Source organism: Microcaecilia unicolor, chromosome 1 (assembly GCF_901765095.1).
Source record: "Microcaecilia unicolor chromosome 1, aMicUni1.1, whole genome shotgun sequence".
NCBI lineage: Eukaryota > Metazoa > Chordata > Amphibia > Gymnophiona > Siphonopidae > Microcaecilia > Microcaecilia unicolor.
In genome coordinates this window covers 538,841,086-538,859,519 of record NC_044031.1, presented here as the reverse complement: position 1 = coordinate 538,859,519, position 18,434 = coordinate 538,841,086, and positions in this window count along the sequence as shown.

Here is an 18,434-nt window from a genome sequence, read left to right as displayed (position 1 = left end):
TCCTTCCCAATCAAACATTAATTCAGTTTTACTCAGATTTAAAACGAATCTATTTGAATGCATCCATCTTTTAACAGCTGTTATACATTTGTTCAGTCGTTCAATCAATCCGCTCAACCTTTGGACTCAAGAGGCAAGCACTTCAGCAGCAACGTTCTTGCCAAACAGTGCAGTAACTGCCCTATTTTCCTCCCATCACTTTCTCACTAAATATCTGTTCTGTAAGGGCCCAATATTTAGCTGGCAGCGATCAGGGTTTTGCTGACCACCGAAGGCTTTAAATCCGGCAATTTAATGCCGGATGATGTCCAAGCTCAGACATTGAATTTCTAAGTTCATGCAACTGGCTATAGATAGGATATTCAGCACTTAACAGGGGTTATGCTATGGGTTACTGCATAAAGGGCCTCTTTTACTTAGATTCATAGGTGTCTATGCACATCCAACTTGTGTCAATTTGGAACTACCACCAATTTGGAACTACCACCTGGCTACCGCTTGCCCTGAGCGGTAATTCCATTCTTTACGTGTGTCCGATACGTGCAGCAGAAAATATTTTTTCTTTTCTACCATGTGGCACTAACTGGGTGGTAATTGGCAGTTTGCACGCGCTGACAATTACTGCCCAGTTAACACATGAGACCTTACCGCTAAGTCAATGGGTGGCGGTAAGGTCTCAGGCCCAAAATGGACGCACACCAATTTTTATTTTGCTGCACATCCATATTCGGACAAAAAAAAAGGCCTTTTTAGCAGACGTGCTGAAAAATGGAGCTACGTGCATCCAATATATGCATCTAGAACAGCGCAGGCCATTTTTCAGCGCACCTTAGTAAAAGGACCCCAAAGATAGGACTGACTGAATATCAGCACTTAAGCTGCCAAGTGCAGGCTCCGCCCCCATAATGCCTCCAAAATAATCAGTTTTGCATTAGATGCTACTGGTTATTTTCAGCATCACTAACCAGTTAAGTGCTGCTGAAATTTAGTGGTTAGCCCTGAACAAGCGGTTTAACTGGCCAGGAGCCATTTCTGGCTGGTTAAATCACTTTGAATATTGACCTGTAAATTTTTATTTCTCCTTTCTTCCCTTTTTCCTCGTATGCTACCATTGCTGCTATTGAATTCCAATGCATTTTCTGAATAACAGAGAATTCTAAAACTATTCTTATTTTATACTGACAATTCATGCAACACTGGACCATATAAATGTGAGAAGCAAAGGTTATGGTCCTAGGAAATCAGGAGATTTTGTTTAATGCATTTTCAGTCATACAGAACTATGAATCCTATGCTTTCCTGTTTTTGAACTGCATTCAGCTGTGACTGGGAGCTGTCAAGTTCTTGGGATTAGGCATATCTTTTATCGGTGACTGAGAATTTCCACTTTTCTCTTTCACTCATAATGGAGAAATTAATTTTACTCCTAAATGTTCCTGTCATGTTCCATCTTGTTCCACCCGACTTCTTTGTGTGTTATTTATAGCTGTCAGCTCTGCAATACAGACAGCTACTGTGGTGAGTGTAAGTTTGAGATCAAAATAAGACATTTTTCTGAAAAATAAACAATAGCAAGGAAAATGTTCTTACACTCTGCAATTTTCAAGGTTTTTAAATGCCCCTTTTTTTTTTAAAGAAAAGAATACCTTAATTTCTTTAGCAAATATATATTTTTATAAAAATACTAGTTCAGTTTTCTCATTTATAAATCATTAATTGCTATAATCTATGTACTACTCAAATAGCTGGATTCTTAGAAGTAACAGGACTGCAGATTATTTTCCTTAGAGAACATGCTATAATTTTTGACTTGTATAAAAGTTGACTTTCTAGCCCTGTTAGAGCTATTAAAAGATTAGAGTTTCTCCCATCTGCTGTTATAGTCATGAGTTTTGGCCTGCAGTGGAAGATGAATGATGAATTCCATCTGCAGGGGGTTGTAGTGGATTCATCATCATATAAAATCTCACCATACACATCCAGTCAATCCAAGAAGCAATATCAGCATCAGTTCTGTATGCTGTACAGAGCCTGACTTTTTTTCAATAAGTCCAAATAATTACAACAAATAGCATATGAGTGTGTGTGAGTCACAGAAAGCAGGAGGAGAGAGGAAAGGGGAGAAAGAGACTTAGCATACTTTACATAAGTACATAAGTAATGCCATACTGGGAAAAGACCAAGGGTCCATCGAGCCCAGCATCCTGTCCATGACAGCGGCCAATCCAGGCCAAGGGCACCTGGCAAGCTTCCCAACGTACAAACATTCTGTACATGTTATTCCCGGAATTGTGGATTTTTCCCAAGTCCATTTAGTAGCAGTTTATGGACTTGTCCTTTAGGAAACCGTCCAACCCCTTTTTAAACTCTGCTAAGCTAACCGCCTTCACCACTTTCTCCGGCAACGAATTCCAGAGTTTAATAAATGGCTTAAATAGTAAATTATTGCATAAGAATGGCCCTAATAGTAGCAACGTTCCATGCTACCAATCCTAAAGCAAGCAGCGGCTTCCCCCATGTCTATATCAATAGCAGACTATGGACTTTTCCTCCAGAAACAAGTCCTAACCTTTTTTAAATCCAAATATTCTAATCACTGCATCATCATCAAGCATCCAGTTCCAGAGCTTAACTATTCTTTGAGTGAAAAAATATGTCCTCCTATTTGTTTTAAAAGTGTTTCCATGTACTTTCAGTGAGTGTCCCTTGGTCTTTGAAAAATCGATTCACTTTTACCTGTTCTATACCACTCAGGATTTTTTGGCCTCTCATATCTCCCTCAGCTCTCTCTTTTCCAAGCTGAGAAGTCCTCCAAATCTCTTTAGCCTTTCCTAACTGCTGCAGAACCATGGCACTCATATACAGTCATCAAAATGCTACTTTCAAGTGCAATATTTTGTTTGAGTTTGTTAATATTTTGAACATTGCAAAACTGATTTTTGAGAAAACAAGAAATATACATGGGGCAGGTATTTTCAGTTTTATTTGGGTTTTCTGCTGCCTTAGTAAAAACATTTTAGAGCACATTAAAACTTTTTAATGAGTGCTAATCAGCTTAACACCCATTAATTCAAGTTTCAAGTTTATTAAGGGCTTTCTATCCTGCCTATCAAACATTTGTCTAGGTGGCTTATAATCTAAAAGGGGGTAAGAAAAAAATAAACTATATAGAATGAATAAACAGGACATCTGACACAGAAGGATCAGGGGAAGAACCACAATATATCATAGGAAAGACACAGAAGGGGAAAAGACACTATGGAAACACAATTGTTGGTGTCCCACATAGTCTTATTCAGTGCCCATACGCCTCCAAAAAAGAGGTAAGTCTTTAAATCAGCTTTAAACTGAGATAAAATGGAAATAATCCCCAAACCTTCTAGTAAACGGTTCCAAAGGTGGGGAGATTATACAGAAGAACTGTAGCAGCGTGCAATGGCAGAAGAGATGTCATGAAATGATGGAACAACTAGAAGGTCCCACTGAGAGGAACACACTAACCAGCTGCATGCTACATTGTTTTTACATTCCTAATGTGAAAATCTTTGTGCCATTCCTTCAGTGTTTTGTACTAGATTAGAATCTAAACCATAGGGATGTGAAGCTGGAAATTTTTCATTTTGTGCTGTTTCCTGTGCCATTTACAGGAAAGTTCATTTCGTTCAAGTTTTTCCAGGCATGTTTTCGCTATAAGATCTATGTTGTCGAGTGTGCACCCTTTGAAAACAGTGCACACTTTGCACAAAGTACACACTATCCACCTAATTCTATAAATGGTGCCCAAAGATAGGCGGCAATGAGGCATGCAATTATAGAATAGGGTTCCTTGCGCATGTAAACTAATTGAGTCAATTAATTGGCACTCACTTGATGATAGCTATCAATAATTGGCCTATACAAGCACTAATTAGAAGTTATGTATGTAACTATACAAGCACTAATTAGAAGTTATGTATGTAACTGAATTATGCTCTTCTATAAACAGCACGCCTAATTTCTATAGTGTGTATCTCCTAAGGGGGTGCAGCCATGGGAGGAGCATGGGTGAGTCAGGGGTGTGCCCATTATTTAGGCATGCCTAAATGTTAGTGGGTGCTTTTATTCATACCAGCCTTTGACTGGCTTATCTGCTCTTGCCTAGGCACAAGAATGTGGGCTTAAGCTAGTATTCCATAATGCATTTCCATATAGAACCTGTTTGAGAATTTATGCTCAATGCCCTGTATTTTGGTCCCTAACTTTGGGTGTCATTTATTGAATCTACTGATATTTGCAAACTGTACACACTATCTGGCAAAGAATGTGTGCTCTTGTGACAAATTCAGAACTCATAAGAAAATAAGGTTTGCCATACTAGGTAAAACCAAAGGACCATCTAGCCCAGTATCCTGTTTCCAACAGTGGCCAAGCCAGGTCACAACTGTCTGGCAGAATCCCAAGAAGTAGCCCTCAGATAAGTAAAACACTGAACAGGTTTATAGACAAGGGAAAAAGTCCAATGTGGAAAGCTATCCAGCTCATTTTCGAAAGAGATCCCTAACTATCATCCGGCCAAATCGGTATAATCGAAAGCCGATTTGGGCCAGGTTCAACTGCTTTCCGTCGCGGAGCTGGTGAAACTTCAAGGGGGCCTGTCGGTAGGGTAGTGAAGGTAGGACGGGGGTGGGACAGGGGTGTACTCATGAGATGGCCGGCTTCGCCCAATAATGAAAAAAAAAAGCCAGGCTTGACGAGCATTTCGCTGGCTTTTCTTGGTCCCTTTTTTTTCATGCCCAAGCTTCACAAAGGAGCCCCAACTGACCAAATGACCACCGGAGGGAATCGGGGATCACCTCTCCTTACTCCCCCAGTGGTCACCAACCCCCTCCCACCTAAAAAACAAAACTTTTTTGCCAGCCTCTATGCCAGCCTGAAATGTCATACCCAGCTCCTTGACAGCAGTATGCAAGTCCCCGGAGCAGTTTTTAGTGGGTGCTGTGTACTTCAGGCAGGTGGACCCAGGCCCATCCCCCCTACCTGTTACACTTGTGGTGGTAAATGGGAGCCCTCCAACCCCCCCCCCCCCCAAAACCCACTGTACCCACATGTAGGTGCCCCCCTTCACCCCTTAGGGCTATGGTAGTGGTGTACAGTTTTGGGGGGATTTGGGGGGCTCAGTACACAAGGTAAGGGAGCTATGTACCTGGGAGCTATTTTTATTTTTTAATTTTTAGAAGTGCCCCCTAGGGTGCCCGGTTGGTGTCCTGGCATGTGAGGGGGGCCAGTGCACTACAAATGCTGGCTCCTCCCATGACCAAATGCCTTGCATTTCGCCGGGTTTCAGGTGGCCGGGCCCAGTTTCCATTATGGCTGAAAAATGAAGCCGGCCATCTCCTCTACACTCGGCGATCGATTTAGCCGGCCCCAACCATATTTCGATAATACGGTTGGCTCCGCCCCCTTGCGGCGCCAGCCCCGAAGATGGCCAGCCAGCAATTTGGCCGGTGCCATTTGATTATGCCCCTCTATGTTTACTAAAGTTTAAAGAAGGGAAAATAACGTTCTGGGCCTTCAGAAAGGACAGAGCATGGCAAAAGAGAGGAAGAGGGGAATAATATGATTAACACCCCCCCCACACACACACACAGAATCAGGGCTCAAGAGTAAATGAGGAGACTTTGTGGGTTATCCTGAAAAGAGGGAATAGAATATCTATTTACACTGATGTGATGTGATATACAGACAGTAGAAATAGAGAGAGATTTAATTGAAAACTTCCCAAATCAATGAAAGAGGAGATGCTATTGATAATTGATATACTATACTATACAGAGTCTTATGTTCCACAGTTATCACTAGAAGTCAAAGTGGATTATATCAAGAGTCCTCTGACAATATAGAGGAGAATTACAGATTTAAAATCGCATTAATAAAATAGCATACAAACTAACTTGAGAAGAAATATATCTTTAAGGCTTTGTGAAAATGATAATAAGAAGAAATTTGTCTAGTTTGAATTGGAAGGTTATTTCAAATCTTCACATACTTACAAGGGAAAGAATACTCAATATGGGGTCCTTTTACTAAGGTATGTTGAAAAATGGCTTGCAGAAGTGTAGGCACGGGTTTTGGTGCTTGCCGATCCATTTTTCAACGCGCTTCTAAAAAAGGCATTTTTAATTTTTTTGCCGAAAATGGATGTGCGGCAAAATCAAAATTGCCATGTATCCATTTTGAGTCTGCGACCTTAATGCCAGCCATTGACCTAGTGGTAAAATCTCAAATGGTAACCAGGTGGTAATGACCTACATGCATCAAATGCCACTTGGTGCGCGTCCAATATGCACGTCTGAAAATAAAAATAGTTTTTCGGCCATGTGTACAGGACGCATGCCAAAAATGAAATTACCACAAGAGCCACATAGTAACCGGGTGGTAACTGCATTTTGGCATGAGTGAGGCGCGCGTAGACGCTTACACAATTTAGTAAAAGGGTTCCTAAGTATTTTATAACTGACATTTTTAAAGATAGGAAAATTCAACTTCAGCTTCTGTGAGTTTCAAGAGGAAAATCAATTATTAAGTAAACTAAGGGTCTGAGCTTCTTCCTCAGAATTTAAGCCATAAAAAGAATGAAGCAAGCAATTTTAATCCCAATACATGAACTAATTGGTAGCCAAAGAAGGTTTTCTATAAGAGGTGAAACCCTTTTAAATTTACCTGTTTTAAAAACAGGTAGTGGCTGTATTTTGAAGAAGCTAGAGTTTTTTTCTGTAATGTAATGGATACCATTCTATATAAAAAGATGCAACAATCCAGTTACGGGAGAAGCATTGATTGATTGATTGATTTATAACTCTAAAACTAAGACTCAAGATTGTATGGCTCTAAATTGTCATAACTTGGAAAAAGAACCTTTTTTATTTTAAAATCAAACTGCTAATTCGTTGGGTGTTGATTGGGACATCTCTGCTATTGTGTCTCTAGTGGTAGGGAGATCTGCATTCTCTAGATAGAATACTGTTCTGACAGTTGACACCTATGTGGAAGGAGGCGATACTGGATCTGGTGAATGGCGAAGTACTACTGTGCATAAAAGAATAATGAGATCTGTAAGTGATCAAATAGGATGACCAAACAGATCATATAGGTGGCCAAACAATAGAAAAGATGATGTCAAAAGCCAGAAGGATGCTTGGGTTCTTAAGGAGAGGAGTGGCCAGCAGAAACAAGGAGGTAATAGTGCTTCTGTATAATCCTCTTGTGAAGAAGGGAATCCAAGAAGGCAGCATGATGTGTTGGCTGTGCTACATTCATGTTCTTTTCCTCTTCATTTTTTACTGCTTCCTCTTAGAGTTTAGGAAATAGCTTTTCCTAGCATATAAAGTCTCTGTTATAGTTCCACAGGCTAGCATTTAAGGGGGCTATTTTATAGTTACTATATAGTATCAGTGCAAAATACAGCTAAAAGGCACAAAAATCATCAGTTCAGACCTAGTCCTTAGTGGAGCACATGATCTGGTGCAGGGGGTAATGGTGCTGGGGTTGCTTGATAACAGTAAGCATAACATTATCAGATTTGATATCTGCTCTGGAGTAAATACACATAGGAAATCCAAAAAGTTAGCATTTAACTTTCAAAAAGGAGACTAGCGGTAAAAAAAAAAAAAAAAACTTAGAGGAGCAGCTGCAAAGATCAATAATTTACAACAGGCGTGGATGCTGTTCAAAAATACCATCATAGAGACCCAGACCAGATTCATTTCATATATTCAAAAAGGAAGAAGGAAGGCCAAATGGCAGCTGGCATGATTAAAAAGTGAGTTGAAGGAAACTATTAGCGCTAAAAGAAAATCCTTCATTAAATTGAAGAAGAATCTGACTGAAAATAACAGGAAGTAGCATATGGAATGGTAAGTCAAATGCAAAGTGTTGATAAAGAAAGCAAGGAGGCAAAAGACATAGTAAAAACTTTTTTAGGTATATTAGAAGCAAGAAACTGGCAAAAGAATCAGTTGGATGACTAGATAACTGAGGGGTAAAAGGAGCACTCAGGGAAGACAAGGCTATAGCAGAGAGATTAAATTAACTCTTTGCTTCGGTCTTCACCAAGGAAGATGTGGAAGAGATACCAGTGCCAGAAATGTTATTAAGTGCTGATGAGTCAGAAAAACTGAAACAAATGTCTGTAAACCTGGAAGATGTAATAGGGCAATTTGACAAAATGAAGAGTAGCAAATCACCTGGACCAGATGGTATGCATTTCAGAGTACTGATAAAATTGAAAAATGAACTTTCACAGCTATTGTTAGTAATATTTAATTTATCTTTAAAATCAAGTATGGTACTGGTAGGTTGGAGGGTGGCTAATGTAACGCCAATTATAGACCAGTGAGTCTGATGTTGGTGTTGGGCAAAATGGTAGAGACTATTATAAAGAACAAAATTACAGAGCATATACATAATCATGGATTAATGAGACAAAGCCAACATGAATTTAGTCAAGAGAAATCTTACCTCACCAATCTACTACATTTCTTTGAAGGGGAAATAGATATGTGGATAAAGGTGAGCCAGTTGATATTGTGTATCTGGATTTTCAAAAGGCATTTGACAAAGTACCTTATGAAAGATTCCTGAAGAAATTAGAAAGCCATGGGATAGGAGGTAATGTCCTATTATGAAAACTGCTTAAAAGAAAACAGAGAGTAGGGCTAAATGGTCAGTATTGGAGAAGGGTAGATAGTGAGGTTCCCCATATATATATATATATATATATATATATATATATATATATATATATATATATATATATATATATATATATATATATTTGTAAATGATCTAGAGATGGGAATAACTGGTGAGGTAATTAAATTGCTAATGACACGTGCAAAGTTATTCAAAGTTGTTAAATCACTAGAGAATTATGAAAAATTGCAAGAGGACCTTACAAGACTGAGAGACTGGGCATCCAAATGGCAGATGACTTAATGTGTGCAAGTGTAAAGTGATGCATGTGGGAAAGAGGAACACAAACTTTAGCTATGTGATGCAAAGTTCCACATTAAGAGTCACCACTCAGGAAAAGAATCTAGGTGTCATCGTTGATGATACGTTGAAATCCTCTGCTCAATGTGCAGCAGCGGCTAAGAAACCAAATAGAATGTTAGGAATTATTAGGAAAGGAATGGAAGACAAAAATGAAAATGTTATAATGCCTTTGTATTGCTCCATGGTGTGAATGCACCTTGAATACTGTGTAATTCTGGTCACCGCATCTCAAAAAAGATTTAGCGAAATTAGAAAAGGTACAGAGAAGGGTGACAAAAATGTTGAAGGAGATGGGATGCCTTCCCTATAAGGAAACGCTAAAGTGGCTAGAGTTCTTCAGCTTGAAGAAGAGATGGCTGAGGGGAGATATGAAACATATCTATAAAATACTGAGTGGATTGGAAAGGGTAAACGTAAGTCACTTGTTTACTGTATCAAAAAATGCTAGGACTAGGGGGCACACAATGAAGCTACTAAATAGTAAATTTAAAACAAATTGGAGAAAATATTTCTTCACTCCACTAGTAATTAATCTCTGGCATTCGTTGCCAGAGAATGTGTTAAAAACAGCTTAGCAGAATTCAGGAATCCAGGCCAAAGTATCAGCCTGCCTGTCTGACATTGCTGCCTGGATGTCTCACCGCCATCTGAAACTAAACATGACCAAGACTGAGCTTCTTATCTTTTCCCCTAAACCAACCTCTCCTCTTCCCCCATTCTCTATTTCTGTGGATGACACTCTCATCCCCCCTGTCTCATCAGCTCGTAACCTTAGGGTCATCTTCAACTCATCTGTCTCCTTCTCTGCACATGTTCAACAGACTGCTACAACCTGTCGTTTCTGTCTCTATAATATCACCAAAATTCGCCCTTTCCTTTCTGAGCACACTACCAGAACCCTTATCCACAATCTTATCACCTCTCACTTAGACTATTGCAACTTACTTCTCACAGGTCTCCCACTAAATCATCTCTCTCCCCTTCAATCTGTTCAAAATTCTGCTGCCCAATTTATATTCCGCCAGTGTCGCTATGCTTATATTAGCCCTCTCCTCAAGTTACTTCACTGGTTCCCTATTCGTTTCCGCATACAGTTCAAACTCCTCTTATTGACTTACAAGTTCATTCACTCTGCAGCTCCGCAGTACCTTTCCTCTCTTATCTCTCCCTACACTCCTCCCTGATAACTCAGTTCCCTGGGTAAATCTCTCTTATCTGTACCCTTCTCCTCCACCACTAACTCTAAACTCCATTCCTTTTATCTTGCTATACCATATTCCTGCAATAGACTTCCTGAGCTGTTAAGTCAAGCTCCATCTCAGGCCATCTTCAAATCTAGGCCAAAAGTCCACTTTTTGATGCTGCTTTTAACTCCTAACCCTTGTCAGTACCCATATTTTATCATTCCCACCTTAGTAATTCCTTTATCTCTTATTTGTCCACTTTTGTCTGTCCTAATTAGATTGTAAGATCTGTCAAGCAGGGACTGTCTCTTCATGTCTAGTAGTGCTAAAAAAGGTTTGAGTAATTTCCTAAAAGAAAAGTCCATAAGCTGTTATTAAGAAGTACTTGGAAAAATCTACTGCTTATTCGTAGGATAAGAAGCATAAATCTTTTCACTGTTCTGCAATCTTGCCAGGTACTTGTGACCTGGATTGGCCACTGTTGGAATCAGAATATTGGGCTTGACGGACCTTTGGTCTGTTCCATTGTTATGGTATAAGCCAATCATCAGAATTAAATGTGTAGCATGATGTTGTGTTGGATCAGATATATATTTGTGCAGCTTTTAAATATATATATTTGACACTGCAGCAGAGAGAATAGTTTCATTTCAAGCCCCTCTCTCCCCATCCCTTTTTCTGGGAACTTCTGAGAGCAGGGATAGTCAATTAACAAACACAAAAGAGCTTCCTCTGCCCTCCCACCTAACAAAGATGGACTAAGGTGGGCACCTGAATACCCCATTGAAAACAAAGAACTCAGAGGGAAACCATAAACAGGACATTGCTTGTCAAAGGTATACCTGCCCCTCCCATCAGCTTTCAGACATGTGCAGAAAGGAAGGACTTGTAATGTGTATCTGCCCAGAGACTGAGCAGGAAGCCCTGTACATCAAAAAGACCATTTGCCAGCAAAATCCAGACAGCAAGTCTCGTGATGTCATAAGACATGAGACCAAGACTCAGGGGTCGTGTGCAGACATGAGACCAAGATACCACAATGCTTTGCAAATGCCCAAGGGTCATGTGGAAATCAGGAAACCAGGACAAAGATCCACATGGCATATCCTCCTGCAGCTTGCAAGGTACAAAAGGACAAGCTGTTTCCCAAGAGTCAGATTCTCTTCAACTGCAAGCAACTCAGGAATCCACTCACTGCAGAAGCTCTCCTGTCCTGCAAACATGTGCTTACCTAATGCTGTTCATACTGTGTAACAAGGACTTGTAAGTAACATAACTTTTGATCTAGACCTGCTACCTTGCCTTACTTAAGCACAGATTATCTGTAAAGATCTCTTAAAAACCTACCTCTCGTGTGCAATTGTATATTAAATCAACCTTTTTGAAGCTAAAAATACGGTCTCTTTGTGTTCTGAGTATATGGTATCTTTTATATATACTTAATTTATTTAATTTATTGCAATTATCACCTTTGGTGATTGGTGGAGAAATTAATATCCTAAAACTTATAAATACAGCACCTGCTCTTAAATTATAAACAGTAGCGAGTGCTTTCTAGAGCTCTTTTCCCCAAAATAAATAATTTCTTGTAACACCATTATGGCAACACTTATGTATTTATGTACTTAGTGCACACTTATCCCCTAATGCTAGAAAGCTGTGCACCCAAATTTGTGATTAGCAGGCAGATTTCAAATACAAGTTATAAAATAATGTCAGTTGCATGCTTAATTTAATGAGCTAAAACTGGTGTTAATGAGCAATATTAGGCTATAATTGCCCTTAATTGGTACTAATTGGCACCAATTAGCAGTTACATGTGTAACTGCCCTTAGTGCTAAAATTAAGTGCTAAAATTCCAAAGTGCACATCTTCAAGGGATGGCATGGACCTGAGGGGAGGGAGTATGGGTGGGTTGGGGTTATGTCAGGCAGGATGTAGAATACTAGGCATTTATGCGCCTAGCTGCCACCTGAGTCTTTGATGAAACCCATGGTCAGGTGTGTGTAAAGAGTTTATCTAGGGGCATTTGGAAATAATCCAAAATTGGAGGAGGCTTCTCATTGGAGTTTCACTTTCATGAATGTTGACTGGACTGTGCAAGCAGTATGACATGGAGAGAGTACTATTAAGAGAAGTGATGGCTTTCTATTTATTTGTTATTCGTTGAACACAAGAATAAGGGGGGTGTTTATTTATTGAACATTTAGGAGATCCTTTTACTACGTAGTGGTAGGGCTAACGTGGAGGTAGTGTGCACCAAATTGGCACTACCACAGGGGTAGCACAGGCACCGAAGTTAGCGTGCGGTGTTTCCCATGGTAGAAAACATTTTTATATTTTCTACCACAGGGGGCATTCCCGGTAGTAATCGGCAATTTGGTCGCATTGACATGTACTGCATGATTACCATGCAAGTAGCGTGTGAGCACTTACCTCTAGGTCAATGGGTGGCGATAAGGGCTCAGGCAGTAAATAGCCACACACTACTTTTAATTTTAGCACTCGGCCATTTACTGCTCCCTGAAAATGCCTTTTTTCCAAGCTGCGGTATAAAAATGACCCCAGCACGCAACCAAAACACGTGCCCACTGGTCACTTTTTACGCTGCTAGCTTATAAAAGAACCCCTTAGTGAATTCCATGTGCACATAATATTGGCACTTGCATTGCATCCATTCCTGACTACACAGGAACAAAGAATACTATGACAATCCTTATAAAATGGAGAAATAATTTTGGCCGCAGCTTTATTAACCACTCAAAACTTCATAACCAACACAAATAAAAAGTTATTATCAAGATTTCAATGCACACCTTCACTTTTCGTATTACCTTTTTATAAAGCTAGTCAGTGCAGACCTAGCTGCACATATTTATTCCATGAAATGTATTAATACTCCATGAACAACATTGTAAAATGAGACCAGTGAGGCATCAAGGCCTCAGTTATGGTTCTGGCGGTTTCACACACAAGCAGATTACACTGTAAAATCCATATAGCCAGTAAATTCATTGTCCTTAAATGAAGGCTACTTGAAAAATTCTCATTCAAATTATCACAACTGTGACTTAAACTACCCCTTTTTAACATCCCTAAACATTGCTATCCCAACAACAAAATTACCCAAATTCTCAATCCCAACCCTCGTTCTTCTCAATTTTGGGAGGGATTGGGTGGGATGAAATTTCTTGCTTCAGTTCCCTTAACTGGCATTCCTCCTTGCTGCCCATCAACTCTCCTCTGTTCGGAGCCCTCCAATTTTCCTGACTTTCTCGTGTTCTTGTGCTCCGCCCCAACCTTAAAAAAACCAAGCCATAATTTACATACTCTTTGAAGTCACCATTTTTTCTGCTTTAATATGAATGCCTTACTAAACTTCAACATCTCTTCCCAGTAATCCCTTCTTATTTTTTAACCCGTTTTGCTAATTAATTGTTAATTAATTAATTCATTACATCAAATTTCATTAATTTTAATTTTTAATTCATAAGTCTTTATAAGACTCACATTGCAAAATAATTAAATTATCTTCCTATTGAGTATATATCTCCCCCTCTACCACCCATTTTTCTTTTATCCCTTCACCATAACAAAATATATCTATGCACTGCTGCAGCAATATTATTCCACCCATAATTGATCTTATGGGTTTTCTTTATTATTATTATTATTGTGGCAGACACCACAAAAGTGAATTCATAATCTGAGGGCACTTCATATAAAATTATTCTATTTTGTAAATATTTGAAGTTTCTAACTTACCACACTACTACTATTACTACTACTACTAATCATTTCTATAGTGCTACAAGACGTACACAGTGTGTACACAGCTACAATAAGTGCTGTATATTTGAACATTACTACTACTACTACTATTTAGCATTTCTATAGCGCTACAAGGCGTACGCAGCGCTGCACAAACATAGAAGAAAGACAGTCCCTGCTCAAAGAGATTACAATCTATAGAAAAAAAAATAAAGTAAGCAAATCAAATCAATTAATGTGAACGGGAAGGAAGAGAGGAGGGTAGGTGGAGGCGAGTGGTTACAAGTGGTTACGAGTCAAAAGCAATGTTAAAGAGGTGGGCTTTCAGTCTAGATTTAAAGGTGGTCAAGGATGGGGCAAGACGTAGGGGCTCAGGAAGTTTATTCCAGGCGAAGAGACAGTCCCTGCTTGAAAGAGTTTACAATCTAATTAGGACAGACAAACAGGACAAATAAGAGATAAGGAATTACTAAGGTGAAAATGAAAAGTACAGGTACTAAACAAGTGAGTAAGGGTTAGGAGTTAAAAGCAGCATCAAAAAGGTGGGCTTTTAGCCTAGATTTGAAGACAACCAGAGATGGAGCTTGATGTACCGGCTCAGGGAGTCTATTCCAGGCATATGGTTGCAGCAAGATAAAAGGAACGAGTTTGGAGTTACCATCACAGCATTAGTTTTCAAACTGGTTTGCTATTTTGTGGATAGAATTATCAGTGTGAAAATTAATTGAGGGAAAACAAACTGAAGTTCTAAATGTCCTTAAATGACTAACAATACAATGAAGAACCCAGCAAAATAATTCAAATAATATATGGTCTCAATGATATATAAAACATAAGGAAAAGATCTCAAAACACCCAAATGCTATTACAATTTCAGCATCTTTCACTAGGGTTGTGTTACTCATCATTGATCTAAAACCCTCGTGGTATTTTAATTTTATTTAACTATATTGGTTATTCATATTTTTTGAAAAAAAATTAATTTAAGTTTCAATTTTTCAAGTTTCTGTTCAAATATGTCACGTTGCACAAAGCAGCAATAGTTGAACTTCATTCTTGTTCCTTATTCTATATTTTGCAACAGAAGTTGAGCACTTAACTGTCACCCACAGCACCAGACCCGTTTCACTCTAATGGCTTCTTCAGGGGTTGTGACTCGACATTGAAAATAAACCAAAGGTTTAATTCATTCAAATGACAAACCATGTGGCTGCTAGCCTCTTGTCAAGAGTGTCTGGGGCTCTTCATTGTATTGTTAGTTTTATCAGCTACCATTTTTTTGTTATTGTTTATTAAGGAGTCCTTTTACTAAGGTGCACTGAAAATGGCCTGCGCTAGTGTAGCGCATGTTTTGGGCACACGCAGCTCCATTTTTCAGCGCATCTGTAAAAAATTATATTTTTTAATTTTTGACAAAAATAGACGTGTGGCAAAATCAAAATTGGCGTACATGCGTTTGGGTCTGAGACCTTACCGCTAGCCATTGACTAATGGTAAAGTCTCATGCAGTAACTGGGCGGTAATGACCTACATGAGTCAAATGCCACTTGGTGCACATTCAAAAGTGATTATTTTTTGGACGCACATATCGTATGTGCGCCAAAAATGAAATTACTGCAAGAGCCTGTGGTAGCCAGGCGGTAACCCCATTTGGCCTGCATTGGGTATGCGTTGACGCTTAAGCAGCTTAGTAAAAGGGCCTATGGATTTTTACAGTTAGTGTGTGGCTTTTATGCTAGCCATTGAGCTGGCATGTGTGCTCATGCCTAAAGCTAGGTGTTTATATGCGGACTTAGACGAGTATCCTATAATGGCAGTTGTGCATATAACTGTCATTATAGAATTTATGCTTAGCGTGCATCAACTCAGAACCTAACTTTAGTTGACCTTCTGAGAATTACTCTATTTTTTCATGCCTTTGTGGTAAGTTACCACACTGTTGCACTAACAGGGCACACATGGCCCCTTTACCAAGCTAGCGGCAAAAGGGGCCTGCCGCTGCTGATGGCATGTATTTTTCATGCTTGCCGAGGCCCCCTCTTTACTGCAGCGGGTAAAAGGGAAGTCTCTCCTACGGCACTGCCAATTACCGCCGGTTACACTCCAGCACAATAAAAAAAACAATATTTTTGTAGCGCCGGATATGATGGTGTACTAAGGGTGAGAAGTACCACCGGGCTGCTGCGGTACTTCCTGTTTAGCGAGCGGTAAGCCCACATTGGGCTTACCATCGCTTAGTTAAAGGGGCCCTTAGTTTGCATGTGAACTGCTTAGTGCACTTTAGTAAAAGATCCCATAGTAGATCATAAGCAAAGATTCACAGTGACTTTCCAAATCAATTACAACACATTGAATTCGAATTATCAACTGGTTGTTTCTGCCAGTGGCATAGAGAATCAGCAAAATAAAGAGACCAGAACATCAAAAAACTCCTTGAACAGAACGTTTTTTGTCAGTATAGATGCATATAATCACAGATTACATATAATACAAGTGTGTCCCTCAAGGCATCATTGTTTTATGTTTCAGTGCTCGATCAATCCATAAATGCATTTGATCTTATGTACTCTACTTTCTGCTACTTACATGGAAAAAGTGCAGAGCAAACTTGTTCCAAGTCATGTGTGCTCTATCGGCTTTTATTGAACTCCTTACATGGAGGCTCTCCTCCCACAGTTATTGTAATGCCCAAGGTGTGTGAGCTACAATAAGTGCAAAGGCAGCACAAAAAGAAATGCACCTTTCTCCAAACAGCAAAACTCCTGTGGTTGAAAATAATCTTAACCAGTAAACTAAGGTCTGGAAAAACTGGTAAACGTCAACTATTAGCCCTGAGTTGCCTTTGGGTGATAGTTTTGATGGAATTATTTATGCTATATATGGTACTACAGAATAGAATGCAGAAAATCTGATATCTTAAATCTTTTATCCAAGAAACAAAAACATAATTATTTAAATGGAATCATCAGTATTGAACATAAGAACATAAGTGTAGCCATACTGGGTCAGACCAGTGGTCCATCTAGCCCAGTATCCTGTTTCCCAAACAGTGGCCAAGCCAGGTCACAAGTACCTGGCAGAAAACCAAATCGTGGCACACTCCATACTACAAATCCCAGGGCAAACAGTTGCTTCCCATGTCTGCCTCAATAGCAGACTATGAACTTTTCCTCCAGGAATTTGTGCAAACCTTTTTTAAACCCAGATACACTAACCACAGTTACCACAATCAAATATAATCAACAAAAGATTGTCATTCTGAAATGCAATTGAGCACATTAATAATGCCATCATATAAGTATGCAAAAATAATCAACCCATTTGGTTGTGAGTGGTTTTCGTCTGCATACAATTATACATGGTGCCTGAAAATCCTCGCAGAAACTGGTGTATTCTATAACAAAGCACATAACTTAATTGGTTAACTAGCTAATCAGTGCTGTTAATTGGATGTTAACAAGCAATTATCAGCAGTAATTGGCATTAATTGAGATTTACGCAAATAACTCACTAAGTTTATTTAATAACGTGGTGCCCCTACATTCTAAGTCACATGGAGGGGCATTTTCGATATGATGTGTAAGACCGACTTTAGACGTTTTGCAAAAAAAAAAAACATCCAAAATCTGAATAAGAAAGAAGTTCATTTTCCAAAAAGAAAAACGTCTATCTTTTGTTTTAGAAAATACTGTTTCTAGCATGGTTTTATATTTTGGATATTTTGTTTTTTGGTTCATTTCAAAACAAAAATGTCCAAGTGAAAAACATAGAAAATCAATATATTGGGATGTAGGAGGGGCCAGCATTGTTAGTAGACTGGTCTCCCAGACATCCTAGAAGATAAATGGGGTACCCTAGGGGGCACTGCACTGGACTTCAAAAACATGCTCCCAGGTACACATCTCAGCATTGCTCCCTTATCTTGTCTGCTGAGCCCCCCAAAACCCACTCAAACCCACTGCCCACAGCTGTACACAATAACCCTTATGGGTGAAGGGTGCACTTATATATGGGTACAGTAGGTTCTGGTGATTTTTGGAGGGCTCACAGTTTCCACCACAAATGTGACAGGTAGAGGGAGATAGGAACCAGAGCCCCTCATGCCATGGTGCACTGCACTGACCACTACACTACGCCAGGGACCTGCATGCTGCTCTAATAGACCTGGCTCTAACATCTGAGGCTGTCATAGAGGTTGGTAAATCATATTTGTATTCACATTTGTAGGGGTGGTAGGGGGTCAGTGAGCACTGGAGGGGTATTGGGGGGGGGGGGGTCACCCCTGATTCCCTCCAGTGGTCATCTGGTCATTTAAGGCACCCTTTTGTGCCTTATTCATTATAAAAACAGGTCTAGCTCAAGACGTCTTCGTTTTAGTCCTGGATGGTTTTGTTTTGTTGCATTATGGCTGAAAAACATCCAAGTGTTAGGAACACCCAGATCCCG